The 15,627-nt window shown below is 35.0% G+C and overlaps 1 long non-coding RNA gene across 1 annotated transcript in view; it reads left to right on the top strand.

Annotated features, from left to right (window-relative positions):
* The window catches only part of LOC117980283 (uncharacterized), a 52,208-nt gene that overhangs the window by 28,055 nt on the left and 8,526 nt on the right, over window positions 1-15,627 (top strand). Inside the window, exon 2 of the long non-coding RNA XR_004671541.3 lies at window positions 13,464-13,587. This is a non-coding gene — a long non-coding RNA (uncharacterized LOC117980283). The remainder of the gene's footprint in view (window positions 1-13,463; window positions 13,588-15,627) is intronic.

Here is a 15,627-nt window from a genome sequence, read left to right as displayed (position 1 = left end):
GGTCCAGGTTATATTACAATCCTTTAATTTTCTTCAAATTTAATTAGAAGTAGCTCAAGTCCCTTCCCACTAATATTAGCAAGAACACTGATATTAGTCAGTTTGTGCTCTGCACACTCCTTAGAATCACTGAGATAGATAGATTGACAGATTAATAAAAACTGACCTTCCAGCTTTCCAGTTCTTGAGCAGGGAAGAGCCCCAGTCTGTGGCTGCCACCACTGCCATTTGCTCTTTGAGGCCATACCAAGCTACTGTGGAGCACTTGTCTCTCACCATCTGTCCAAGCTGTTGTGCCATCTGTGGTCTAAGCCAACAAGCACTATTTGTTGATGGGCAGCTCCCTAGCAGCTTCACTCATTTTTGGGCAAAGTCTGGCAATGGAGAGGCTTTTCCTGACCGTAAGGCCATAGCTCTGTCCTCACAGGCATCTCATCAGGCTCCTGACCCTCAGAGTTGCAGCGTCTAAGTGAGTTCAGACCTTTACCTTCCAAGAGACTTACAACCCTTTCCTCTTCCCACTCTGTGGATAAAACCAAGGTTACACATTTATTCTCCTTTCAACACTGTAAACTTGGATTGGCTCCTTCTTCTCTCTTTTGAGAAAATTAGATCTCATTGCTTCAATTGCCTTAAATGGGCACGCAAATACACACACACACACACACACACACACACACACACACACTAGGCACACAAGACTTTTTAATGGCTTTTTCTTTTAAAAGGTTACATGTCAGCCTGCCAATATCATCAAAGTGGAAAACATCTATGAGTAAGAAAACCTCAGCCTAGACACCCTCTGAGAGAGGAAAAATCCCATTTCCTTCCTTCCCAATGAGGTTGCTATAAAGGAAAATGAAGCACATAATTTCTCAGAAGATGACCCTCATATACAAAATGTGTAACAAATTTATTTGTTCGTGTATTAATTCAAAAAGTATTTTTGAGCTCCAGCTGTCTCAAGCAGTTCAAATGTCACTGGAGATAGAATAATGAGGAAAAATGTATTGTCCCTGCTCTTATGGCATTCAGTCTGGCCATCACCAACAAAAAGTGATCAACAGACTACAATGGTGCAAACCACTGCCCTTACCCCTGGAGAAACAGGAAAAGCACAAGACTCTAGCCCTGTATTTGAAGGGTATTTAGATATAGCTAAGTACATAAAATGATTAAACACCATGCCTCATGCTAAAAACCAAAAGTACAAATGATAGTTTCCATACACAATCCTAAAAATGACTGAACAACTGCCAGATTTAGGGAAAACAGAAATAACTTTAGGAGGTGTAAGCACTTTAGCCAGGACCCAAGGAAGGTAAAGGACACTGACAAATGGTAAAGAGGAAAAAGAAAATTCCCAAGTCACATTAGAAAGTGAGAAAATGTTTGAAATCTTAAGGAACTCAAATAACTTTTAAGAGGACCAAAAATGCTTAGTTTAGTTTTATTTTTAAGTGAATGTTTAAAATAATGCAGACTCTCAAATCTTATCTATCATTTTACTCATAAAGCTGCTGTCAGCTGTGTTTTCAACTAGGAATTATCTGACAGACTCAAAACCCATAAAACTGTCCCTCAATCTTCTTTTTCTCACAAAAAGTATTTCTCTCTGTTACTTCTTCCTCTAGCCTCCTTTATGATGGTGAAGAATTAGGTAGAGAAACTTTCCTTTCAGAAACAGAAACTTTGTGTAATCTCAATGGAAAAGTAAATCACATGATCTTTCTGAAAGATTATTTAGCAATAAGCATCAAAAGTCTAAAACTGAGCAAACCATCTGGCCTCATAAATCTACTTTCTAGGAATTTATCTAGAGACATAATCATAAATTTGCACAAAGAGTTTGATGAAAGATGTTTATTGTAATGATATTTGTAGTAGTAAAATATATTTAAGGCAACTTAGCTACATAAACTATAGTATAGGCATATAAAAGAATTATCTTGAAAATATTTAAGGATATTAAAAAATGCTCAGAAGGTGAAGAAAATCATGTCACGAACTATGAACATATGATCCCAAGTATATAAAGCATTACATAGGAGAAAAAGATATTAAAATGTTAAGACCTGTTATCTCTGGGTGGTAGTATTATGAGTGAAATGTACCCTTTCCTTATGCTTTCTGGTATTTCAAATTTTTACAATAGAGATACACGCATACTCACACACACACTCACACTCACACATACAAACACATATAAACAGCTAGTTCTAAAAGGTATTAATCTCGTGTTTTTTAACTGTCAGGGGAGTATTTTGAGACCCTGAACCCAGTTTCTAGTCAATTTTGGATTTATTAATATTAACCATCTTCAATAACCCTCCTGCTTCATTATCCATTTACCAAATGACATGGAAAGTAAGCCGTGTACACTAAGCCTGCCTAAGATGAGAAGAAAACACTGGCTTCCGCCAGTAACATTGTTTTTCTTTCATGTCCACTAAGCCTTACTCAGCCACTAACCTCCATGCCTTGGGCAGGGAAGCCCATTTAGAATTTTACACTCATTTTTAAATCCTAGATTTTCTCTACACCACTAAAGAAAGTATGGCTTCCAACTTCAGGAGCCCATGCCCATCACTCAAACCAAAATCAGCTGGGGGGACTGACTACCCTGCTCTCCTGCTATGCTGTGACTCTGAGGCAGCCTCTCTAACCTGACTCTGAGGCCAGAGTGAACCAGGTTGGGAGCACAACTTAGAGAACTGGCTCCATTATAGCAAGATTATCCTGGAAGGAAATCTTTCCATTCCACATGAGGATACAGACAGCCACAAAGAGCATCGCTCTCACACTCACACCAGCAACAAAAAAGTAAGGTAAGCTATAATCATACGTCCTTTCTTAAATCCATAAAAAAGCTTAAGTCATAAGGCAGTCAACTAGCCTAAAATCTAAGGAGAGACAAACGCATGTAAGGGAAGGAGAGAACATAAATATTTTATTACGCAGAGCAGATGCAGCTGAACACCTGTATGAAGAAGTAGCTAGAATAGTTAATAAATCGTTGGAGGCAGATTGTGACCTGGCAAGAGTATGTAGAACCCATGGAGGCCACAAATTTGGGGGAATTTTGTACCATATTGCAGGCTTTTTATACACAGACCTCAACAAACACTTATTAAAAAAAAATTAACGCCTGTAATCCCAGCACTTTGGGAGGCTGAGGCATGCGGATCACGAGGTCAGGAGTTCAAGGCCAGCCTGACCAATATGGTGAAATCCTGTCTCTACTAAAAATACAAAAACTAGCCAGGCATGGTGGTGCACGCCTGTAGTCCCAGCTACTCCAGAGGCTGAGGCAGGAGAATTGCTTGAATCCAGGAGGCAGAGGTTGCAGTGAACTGGGATCGCACCACTGCGCTACAGCCTGGGCAACAGAGCAAGACTCCATCTCAAAAAAGAAAAAAAAAATTAGTGAGACTACGGAGAAAGCATCCCTACAGTGCAAGCACTGCAATACTGCCTTCACAGTTACAAGAGGGAAGACAGATCCTCCCCATGGAACAGCACAGTGGGAACACCCAAAGCTGAGAGTTAAGCAGCACTGAAACAAATCCATTGGCAAATGAACCCCACCCTAAACACAAGGTATTGTATTGCTAAAGGCATTTGAAGCCTGTAGCGCATAAAGAATATCTATAGCAACAACAAATCTCAAACTAACTTAATTTGTAATCAGATTAATGGAAATCCTCCTGCTAAAGCTACAGCAGAAGGAAAATCATCATCATTTCCAGACACAAAAACTGTTGACCACAATCACTGCTGTCCTACACAAGGTGTCCAGTTTTCAGAAAAAAAAAAAAAAAAAAAAACCCTACGAAGCATGTGAGAAGACAAAAAAAAAAAATCATGCTGACAAGAGACAAAGCTATCAACAGAACCAGACTCAGACTCAGACACAGATGCTGGAATTATCATGTAGGGAATTTAAAATAACTCAGATGTTAAATATTCTAAAACAGGGTTTCTCAACAATATTGACATTTTGCGAGGGATTATTCTATGTTGTAGGGGCTGTTCCGTGCATTGTAGGATGTTTGGCAGAATCCCTAGCCTACACCCATTAGATGCCAATAGCTCTTTCTCTAATCATGACAACCAAAAATGACCCTGACATTGGCAAATGTCCGCAGGGAGACACTCCCAGTTGAGAACCACTGATCCAATGGAAAATGCAGACAACATGCAATCAAATTTCAGCAGTGAGAGGGAAACAATCAAATGGAAATGCAAGAAATAAAAGACACAGTTACATAAATGCAAATGCAATAAATGAGATCATGAGTAGATGCTACATAGGTGATGCTATAACATATAAACTTGAAGACATGTCAAGGGAAATTAACCATACTGAAACACAAAGAGGAAAAAAGTGGGAAGTAAAAAGCCATAGAACCCATGAGCTGTGAAACAATATCAAATATTTTAACATATGTATATTTGAAATCTAGCAAAAAATAGAGAAGAGAAAGCAGAAGAAATATTTGAGGAAATAATGGCCAAGAATATTCCCAAATTAATGACAGAAAAGCCCACAGATGCAAGAAACAAAAAAAAAACAAAGCAGGATAAATGAAGAAGGAGGAGGAGGGGGTAGAATGTAGAAGAGGAGAAGGTGGGGAGAAAACAGAGAGAGTAGGAGGAAGGAGAGAAGGAGAAGAAGGAATAAAGGGAGGAAAAATAAACCTAAACATATTGTATATAAACTGCTAAAATGCAAAGAAAAATCTTCAAGGTGGTGATAAGAAAAAAACACACTGAGAAACAAAGACGAAAATCACAACAGACTTTTGCCAGAAGACAATAAAGTGACATACCAAAAGAAAAAAACTTTCAAACAGAATTCTATATCCAGCAAAAATAAATTTCAAAAATAAAAGAGAAATAAAACTTTCTCAGAAAAACAAAACCAGAAATAATTCATTGTCAGAAGACTTAGAAGAATTGTTAAAAGAAGTTTCTCAGGCAGAAGAAATATAATGCTTGACAGAAACTTGGATCCACACAAAAAATAAAAGATGCTAGTAATGGACTAAGGTATCAAAAATTCACTTGTTCTTATTTTTAATTATTATAAAAGGTAACTGATTATCTAAAGCAAAGATATTAACAATGTATTATGTGTTTATAGTATATGCAAAAGTAAAATTATGAAAAAATGGCACGAAGGATGAGAGGAAAGAATTGGAAATAAATTGTTGTAAGGTTCTCCCACTACACATAAAGCAGAATATTATTTAAAGGTAAGATGTGATCAGCTAGATTTGCATATTGTAAATCCCAGACACTCACTAAAACACTTTAACCAGGAGTTATAAGTAATAACTGAATAGTGAAGGTAAACTATAATCATTAATGAAAAGCTCAATTAACCCTAGAGAAAAGAGAAAAAAAGGGAAAAAAGAAACAAAGTACAGATGGAAAAATTAGAAAACAGCTAGAGAGGCAGTAAATTTTAATTCAACTGTTTCAAGAAACACAAAAATATAAGTGGTCTAAAAACATTAATTAAAAGAAAACTTTAGATTGTGTATAAAATAAGATCTAACAGCTGTGTACAATAAACCTATTTTAAATGTAAAGGTATAGTAAATGGATGGAAAATGATGCATATTACTATCACTAGCCAAAATAAAGCTTCAATAGTTTTATTAATATGAGAAAAAATATTCTTACAGAACAAAGACTATGATCAGGAATAAAGACAGATATCTAATAAAAATGGAAACTTTAATTCTTAAAAAAGATATAGCAATCCTAATTGTGTAAGCATATAACACAGAACTTCAAATTACATAAAGCAAAAAGTGACAGAACTGACAAATCAACAATTATAGCTGGAAAGTTCAAGATCACTCTTTCAGTAATTGATAGAATAGGCAGTAAGAAAATCAGTAAGGATATGCAAGACCTGAACAACACTATCAAATAACTCAACACGATTGACATTTATAGAATATTTCACTGTACAACAGCAACATACACATTCTTTTTAAGTGCATATGAAACAGCCACCAAGATATATGATATTAAGGGCAATACATCAAATGTCAACAGATTCAACAGAATGGAAATAGTAAAAAATATGTTCTCAGAATATAATGAAATTAAATTAGAAATCAATAACAGAAAAATATCTAAAAAGTCTTCAGATAGTGGGAAACTAAACAAGATACTTATAAAGACCAATGGGTATAACAAAACAAAAATCAAAGGAAATTTACAAATACTTTTAACTGAATGAAATAAAGTAAAACACATTAAAATTTGTGGGATAAAATTCTACCCGTCTCTAGAGGGAAATGTATGGCATTATGTGTTTATATTAGAAGAGAATAGTATCAAATCAGTAATCTAAGCTACTTCCTTAAGAAACTAGAAAAATAAGAGCAAATAACACAAATCAAGCAGAAAGAAGGAAACAATAAAGAACAGAAATTAATGAAGGTAAAAACACAAATCTATAGGGAAAAATCAATTAAAGCAGAACTAATTATTTTAAAAGATCCATAAAATTGGTATACCTCTAACCAGATCGATGAAGAAAAAGAAGAAACAAATTGCTAATATTAGGTATGAAACAGGGTACATCAGTACAGACCCCACAGACATGAAAAAGGGAAATAATGAAATACTATGAACACTATTACCATAAATGAAGCAACCTAGTTGATACTAACCAATTTGTGGAAAGACACAAGCTGCCAAAAAAAAAAATAAAGATAACCTGAATAGGTCAGTAGCCATTAAATAAATTGGAGTCATTGTTAAAAACCTTTCAACAAAGAAAAACCTAGGCCCAGATGATTTCCCTGGTGAGTTCCTCCAAACGTTTAAGTATAATAAAAATATTAATACAAATTCTATACAAACTCTTCCAGAAAATATTTTAAAAAGAAACTTTTCAATTTATTTTATGAAGATAGTATTATCTTGATACTAAAACCAAAGACTGTAAAAACGAAAACTATAGACCTACATCTTTCATAAACATAAGTGCAAAAATAAACTAGTTCAACCATTGTGGAAGTCAGTGTGGTGATTCCTCAGGGATCTAGAACTGGAAATACCATTTGACCCAGCCATCCCATTACTGGGTATATACCCAAATAACTATAAATCATGCTACTATAAAGACACATGCACACGTATGTTTATTGCAGCATTACTCACAATAGCAAAGACTTGGAACCAACCCAAATGTCCAACAATGATAGACTGGATTAAGAAAATGTGGCACATATACACCATGGAATACTATGCAGCCATAAAAAATGATGAGTTCATGTCCTGTGTAGGGACATGGATGAAATTGGAAATCATCATTCTCAGTAAACTATCGCAAGAACAAAAAACCAAACACCGCATATTCTCACTCATAGGTGGGAATTGAACTATGAGAACACATGGACACAGGAAGGGGAATATCACACTCTGGGGACTGTGGTGGGGTCGGGGGAGGGGGGAGGGATAGCACTGGGAGATATACCTAATGCTAGATGACGAGTTAGTGGGTGCAGCGCATCAGCATGGCACATGTATACATATGTAACTAACCTGCACAATGTGCACATGTACCCTAAAACTTAAAGTATAATTAAAAAAAGGAAAAAAAATCCTCAATAAATATATTAAAAAATTGAATCAAGAAATGTATAAAAAGAACAACTGTCTATGACCAAGTGAAATTTATCCCAGTAATACAAAGCTGTTTCAATGTTTGAAAAATCAAATAACATAATTTGCCATATTATTAGATTAAAAAGGAAAAGCTACGTGAGCATCTCAATAGATGCAGGAAAAAAATGACAAATTTTGACACCAATTGTGAAAACGTGCTTCACATCATTAATCATCAGGAAAATGAAATTAAAACCACAGTAAGATACAATTTCACATTTGTTAGAATGGTAAACAAACAAACAAAAATTCTGACTACACTAAGTGGTAGCGGGCTATGAAGAAACTGGAGCTCTAATATACTGCTGATAAGAAGTCAAATGTAAAAACACTTTTTAAAAACAGTTTGGCAATTTCTTATAATAAACTTCAACATACACTTATCAAATGAACTAGCAATCCCCAATCTAGGGCATTTACCCAAGAAACATGAAAATTTACGTTCAAGCAAGAATCTGTAAATAAATATTTATATCAGTTCTATTCTCAACTGTAACAAACTAGAAACGATTTAGATGTTCCTTCACCAGTGAATGGGGTGGCAAACTGGTTCACACATTCAGTGGAATGCTACCAAGTAATATAAAGAAACAGCTTATTGATTCCTGAAACAGCATGAATGCATTTCACATAAATTTTGCTAATTGAAGAAAGCCACACCCCCATCACATGCCCTGTGAGGGGGACCAGAAAACTTTTCCAATTTCAATAAAATATATCATCATCATATGCATCCTGACCTACACCAAGAAGGGCACAACAACACTTTTTTGGTATTCTGGCCAAAAATTGATAACTTTGATTTAATCATGAAAATATGAGAGATGAATTCAAATTGAGGGACATTTAACAAAATAACTGATTGTTCTTTGAAAGTGTCATGGTCATAAACTACATAGAAAGACTGAGAAAGTGTCACAAATGAAGGAGACTCAGGAGAAATGACAGCTAACTGCAAATGGAATTCTGGATTAGATTCCGTAACAGACAGCAGTGGAAATACTGATGAAATGGGAATAAAGTCTGTAGTTTAATTAATAGTATTGTACCAGTGTTAATTTCTTTATTTTGTTATTGTGTTTATATGAGATGCTAACTTTAGAGAATGCTGGGTGAAAGTTTTAAAAGAATTCTCTGTACTATTTTTGCAACTTTTCCATAAGTCGAGTTATTTAGGAATATATATATATTGAGGTGAGTGCAAAAGTAATTGTGGTTTTTGCATTGTTGGAATTTGCCATTTGATATTGGAATATATTCTTAAATAAATGTGGTTAGGTTATACATCATTTTAATGGGCATTTCTTACTTTATGTTATACATCATTTTAATGGGCATTTCTCACTTTATTTTTTTTTTGCTAATGATTTATTACTTGCTATTTATTTTATGTTTATTTTAGACTATGGAAATAATGTTAGACAAAAAGTAAATTTGAGCAATTTTCTTATTTGAGTTCAAATGTGTTGTAAAGCAGCAGAAACAACTCACTACATCAACAACACATCGGCCCAGGAACTGCTAACGAATGTACCATGCACTGGTGGTTCAAGAAGTTTTGCAAGGGAGACAAGAGCCTTGAAGATGAGGAGCATAGTGGCTGGCCATCAGAAGTTGACCATGACCAATTGACAGCAATCATCAAAGCTGATCCTCTTACAACTGCATGAGAAGTTGCCATAGAATTCAAAGTTGACCATTTTACGGTCGTTCAGCATGAAGCAAACTGAAAAGGTGAAAAAGCTAGATAAGTTGGTGCCTCATGACCTGACGAAAAATAAAAAAAAATCACCGTTTTGAAGTGTCATCTTCTCTTACTCTACACAACAACAAACCATTTCTCTATTGGATTGTGACATACGACAAGAAGTGGATTTTATACGAGAACCAGTGATGACCAGCCCAGTGGTTGGACAGAGAAGAAGATCCAAAACACTTCCCAAAACCAAACTTGGACCAAAAAAGGTGATGGTCACTGTTTAGTGGTCTGCCGCTGGTCTGACCCACTATAGCTTTCAGAATCCCAGAAAAACCATTATATCTAAGAAGTATGCTCAGCAAATTGATGAAATGAACCAAAAACTGCAACTGGCACTGGTCAACAGAAAGGGCTGAATTCTTCTCCATGACAACACCTGAACGCATGTCACACCACCAATGCTTCAAAAGTTGAACGGATTTGGGCTACAAAGCTTTGCCTCATCTGCCATTTCACCTGACCTCTCACCAACTGACTACCATTTCTTCACTTCTTCAGACATCTCAACAACTTTTTGCAGGGAAAATGCCTCCACAACCAGCCGGATGCAGAAAATGTTTTCTAAGAGTCTGTTGAATCCCGAAGCATGAATTTTACACTACAGGAATAAACAAACTTGTTTCTCATTGGCAAAAATGTCTTCATTGTAATGGTTCCTGCTTTGATTAATAAAGATGTGTTTGACCGGGTGCGGTAGCTTACGCCTGTAATCCTAGCACTTTGGGAGGCCAAGGTGGGCAGACTGCCTGAGCTCAGGAGTTCGAAACCAGCCTGGGCTACACGGTGAAACCCTGTCTCTACTAAAATACAAAAGAAATTAGCTGGGCATGGTGGTGTGTGCCTGTAGTCCCAGCTACTTGGGAGGCTGAGGCAGGAGAATTGCTCGATCCCAGGAGGCAGAGGTTGGAGTGAGCCGAGATTGCACCACTGCACTCCAGCCTGGGCAGCAGAGCGAGACTCTGTCTCTATAAAAAATAAAATAAAATAATAATAATAATAAAATAAAGATGTGTTTGAGCATAGTTATAATGATTTAAAATTCACATTCCAAAACTGCAATTATTTTTGCACCAATCCAATAAAACTGGGAAGTAAATGATCCCGGGTAGCGTAGTCCCCGAATCCAGAAAGGAGACAGCATCTTCGGTCACAGTAGCCACATTTGCACCTTGCTGGATAACCTTGTTCATGAAAAGTGAAGGCCAAGTTAAAGAAGGATATCAAATAACATATAGTGAATTCTGTGACTCAGATCACCAAACTAAGGCGTAGGGAATGAGGGACAATAAGCGCGTGAGTGATCTGTGATTTAACCTAGTAACATAAAATGTATGCCAATGAGTTGACTCCCCAGATAGCTTTAAAATATCCCTTTACTGATCTCCTGATGCGAATTGTAACACCTATATGACTTATATTGGGTGATTTGTTTTCATTTCATTCCATCTGATTGTTTCCTGTGTATATACTCTTGTCTCTACAGCTAACATATTACGGATATAAAATTTTAATGAATTATAGCTGCATATAAAATGTATTCCACATGGCAAAAATATTTGCTTCATATTCTCAAAGACTAAAACAAACACTGTATGAATTTTCTATAGAAATAAGAGATTTCATACCACCAATTAAATTTTTCATTTTTTATCACACAAGTTATTAAAATTCATGGGATAATTTTTTTAAAAATAAAGAAATCATCCTTAGTTCACCACAGAGAAATAATAACTGCTAATGTGTAGGTAGATATTCAAGACTTCTTCTTTATAGATGGACAAATATTTATTTTATATGAATGTTTTGTAACTTGCTTTTCTCATTAACAATATATTTCTACTATAATTCAAAGACAAAACATATGTGCTTATATATCATTTTGAAATACTAAGTAGTATTCCATTGTATGGATTGCCACAATAAATTCACCCAAACCCCTAATATTGAACATTTGACCTCTACCTAGTTTTTCTGTATTAAAAGTGCTGTAATGAATATCTTCATAAATGCATCATTGATAGATGATAGTAATCATCATTCTGTGATTACTTTCACAGAATTTTCTGAAAGTAAAATTAGTAAACCAAAGATATCAAACATTTGAAAGTCCATGACACATGACAACAATTTTCTTTAAGGAAACTTTGTACCAATTTACATTTATCAACTGTATGTATGAGTGTTCATTGTTATAACACTTTCACTAATAAAGAATATTATCATTCTTTTTTAAAAATCTTATCAGCCTTTTATGTTGTGGTTTCATTCACTGATGCATTTTTCAGATTCATAAGGAGGACTAAAATTCCACTTCCACTTTGCCCACTTCTTACCCAAGACTTCAGTTTGGATGTGGAAGGCTGTTTTTTAGAGCTGCTGTTCAGGTTTTTCACAGATCCCCTTCTTTCCACCTCCACTGCTGAAATAATAATCTTTGATGGTCTTTTGTTTTTCTTCAGTTTTCCTATTTCTTAGCAATTTTGAAAGGTGAGAATTAAATGTGGGAACTCAAATGACCATTGGAAACTCAAAAATTATTTTACAGTTTTAAGGTTTTCCATTTTAATTTTAATCAATTAGATTTTAGGCATGATAGAAACCATCTATAAAAACTTTTAACAGCAAATGTATTCATGTGGATAAAAGAGAAAGGGCAGTTACACTTCAACAAAATTATCATCATCATACAGTTCTTGCTCTAATCATCTAACTCCTTTAAAACTAGTCTTCAAACTTTTTCAAAAAATGTAGCTTTGTCAAATAGTTCACATATCTAAGTATATTACTATTAAAATGATGGCAGATTAAATAAAATGTCTCACTTATGTGAGCTCAGTGATTAAAGATATATTTATCAAAGATTTAGGACAGCAAGAGATCAAAACTGAACTTGCCAAAATAATGACTGTCCTATCTTCCAGCTACTTGTGAATATTCCCTTTGTGTTCTTGAGTTATTACATAGATCAATCATCTTCTTTATTCCATACACCCAGGATTGTAGTTTATCCCTTATAAACTCGGATTTGAAAACGTTTTTACCATGCTGTAAATGTGATCTCTGCTGCGTGTGTGTGTGTGTGTGTGTGTGTGTGTGTGTGTGTGTATCCTTCCTGAACAGTGAATGTGCTGTCATTGATAGAACCTTGTTCTGGTTGCCGAGGACAGCATCTACCATTGTATTTTAAGTCCATTTGCAGTTAGTTTCTATTTATGCTGAGTTCTAACTTGTTGCCTCAAAAATACGTTAGTCAAGAGTATTCCCTAAAGGTGATGCAGTAAATTAGGGAGCAGTGCGACTGGCTCTTTATTGTTAACACTCTATGTCTTTCTTAATCACTAGGTCCCATAGGGCTCCCTGGGATAAGTAGGAGACCAAGAGTAAACAAAGTTTGATTGGCTTTTTCTTATTCTTTCTCACAGGGTAGGCTATAGCCCAAATGTCATATATCTCTTTGTAAAGTCTCAGACCCATATAGTTATTACCATCAAGCATATACCACATTTCCTATGATGAGGTTCACGAGATGCCATCAGATATATTCTAACCCCTTTGGATCCCTAGTTTCCTGTATTTTAGAAAACTCAGGGAGTTTTCTTTGTTTGCTTTGTTAACAGCAATTTCTTAGGCCTAACTCTAGACTCAATGAATCAGAATCTCTAGATGGGAGTACAGCCTTCCATGTGTTTAAAAGCTCCCCCTGGTAATTCTAATGTGCAACCAGGATTGAGAACAATTGTTGTAAGTGTTTACAAATAATTCCTAAATGTTCAACACACTACTTCAGTAGGTAATGTAGGAGTTTTGATCGCAACTCACTTTTTAGTCATTCAACTAAATAACAAGCTTTGAAATACTGCTTTGGGATAATTTCACCCCCTGATCTTTCTCTCAGCTTTCTGCCCACCTACTACTAAGCTGTAAATTCCTAAGACTGTCTTCTTTATATTTGGTTACTGATCAATGACAGTCCTCTCACTCTGCTGCTGTGCCGTCTTCATCTCCCCAGGTTTACTCCAGAATTTACCACAATCTACTGCCTACCTAAAAAAAAGTTTAACTGCAGAAAACATGTATGAAGCCACTGTGACTCTTTGGTGTGTTCCCAGTGCTAGACATTTAGCAGAAACTCGGTAAGTATATTGAGAAAAAATCTTAACTCTAATCCTTGGACACCAAGTTTCAGAAAATCCTTGATTGACAGGTTGGGAAAATGTTCAGGTAGGATGGATGGCTTTGTAACTTGTCCTTATGCATTCACTTTCAAAGGTTTGTACAAGTTGTTGGAAGACATTTAAATAGAATTTATTCATACAAAGATAGCTTAAATGATCACTTACTTTCTTTAAAATTAATTACCTCAACCATTAAAACAGAATAAATTATTTCATAATATTAACAGTCTCCAAGTAGAGCTTAAGGATCTTAGTGCCTGGCCAAAATAGTAGCACGGAAAAAAGAAATTTGGGGATGGAAATACCAGTAAATTTCTCCTCTCAGTTAACTATTCTGAAAATCACTGACAACAAGGTTAACACTGCAGTAATTAAGTACCAATATTTGTCCCATTTCTAATTTAAATCTCTATCCTGGTTATTGGCATTCTCTCATAAACTCATTTATTGTTCAACAGCTAAAAGAGGAGGCATGAATTAGAACTTTCAGAGGAAGAACATGGAAACTCCATATTGCTTGACATGTTTCAGTTTCACAACCTGATTAGCAGAACTTATAGAATCAATTCGAGGTTTAATTTCCTCCCATATTATGATTAATGCTAAATGTAAATTTCAAGTTAACATAACTAAATTTATTCTATATCAATAAAGAAATATGCTCTAATTGAAATGATGATATGAGATTATTCAGTGTTTAGTAATAGAATGGTGAAATTATTCGCCTAGGATTTTTACATTACTGAGGAGGTGGAAAAGAAGGAGAAAAGATAGAGCAAGGCTTTTTGAACACTGGCGTTATCATCCTGTTTCTCTCTGAGGAACATATAAGTCAGCCTTTTATGCTTTTACCGTCAGAAAAGGAACTGTGATCACTAATCAACCATGTAACCTTAAGATAATCACTTAAATTCTGTGTATGTTTTGCATCTGTAAAAAAAAGCATATTTATTTGGCAAATCTTCCATTTCTATATCCCAGAAATAACATAAGAAGTATATTAAATTCTATATGTGAAAGTCCCTGGGGAAGTTAACAGACATTACAAAAACAAGGTGGAATTTATAGCAATTTTTGTTTTTGAAGTCTTCCTAAATGCATGCATTATTCCTTTGCTAGTCATAAAAGTACCTAAAAATTTTTCATTCCAAAACATGAGAAGGCAATTTATCTAGAGAATTTTTTAACCTCAACACTATTGATATTTTGGGCCAGATAATTATTTGTTGTAGGGGTTGTCCTGTGCATTGAAGATGTTGAGTGACACCTCTGGCATATACCCACTAGATGCCAGTAGCACCCATCCAACTGTGATGACAAAAAATGATTCCAGACATTGCCAATGTTCCTTGGGGTGGAGGTCACAAAATTATCCCTGAGAACCACTGATATATTGCTTATTTTATACATATGAACATAAAAACTATTTTGCTGAGTGCATCAAACTTTATAAAGATACACCTAAGTATGTAAAATATGTCATATTGTATACATATGTAAATGTTCATGAAAAATCAGATAAAATGATCAATCCCGTTATTAGCACATTATATGTTTTTAAAGTATGACTAAATGGGTAAGAGGCACATTAAACCAAGCATCATGGAAAGTTACACATCAGAAAGCCAACAAGGTAAGAACACATTATTAAAAATTCACACCAATTGAATAAACAAATATGATCAGATACTGTATCATCAAAACATAAATGCAAGATAAGAAACAAAGTCAATTTAATATTATTATATTTCTAATTTGTTAAAGCAAAAATTGCAGTGCCATCAAATGACACCAATCAAGTGTGTGTATTTGAGATGATCTAGGCTTAATTATTTAACAATGAAGAATGAGAACAATGGCCCAGACTCTTAATAATTTGTGAATTTCACAGTGAGCTTTTGAGGTTCTCATTATTTAATGACACTGTCAGGATTGAAATACAATAAAAAAAAGAAAATATCTTTTCTCCACATTTTATGGGTTTTATTGCTACTGTTT

The sequence above is a fragment of the Pan paniscus genome, chromosome 4, assembly GCF_029289425.2.
Source record: "Pan paniscus chromosome 4, NHGRI_mPanPan1-v2.0_pri, whole genome shotgun sequence".
Taxonomy (NCBI): Eukaryota; Metazoa; Chordata; class Mammalia; order Primates; family Hominidae; genus Pan; species Pan paniscus.
Note: the sequence above shows the minus strand (reverse complement) of the source record. Positions and strands in the feature narration are given on the sequence as shown.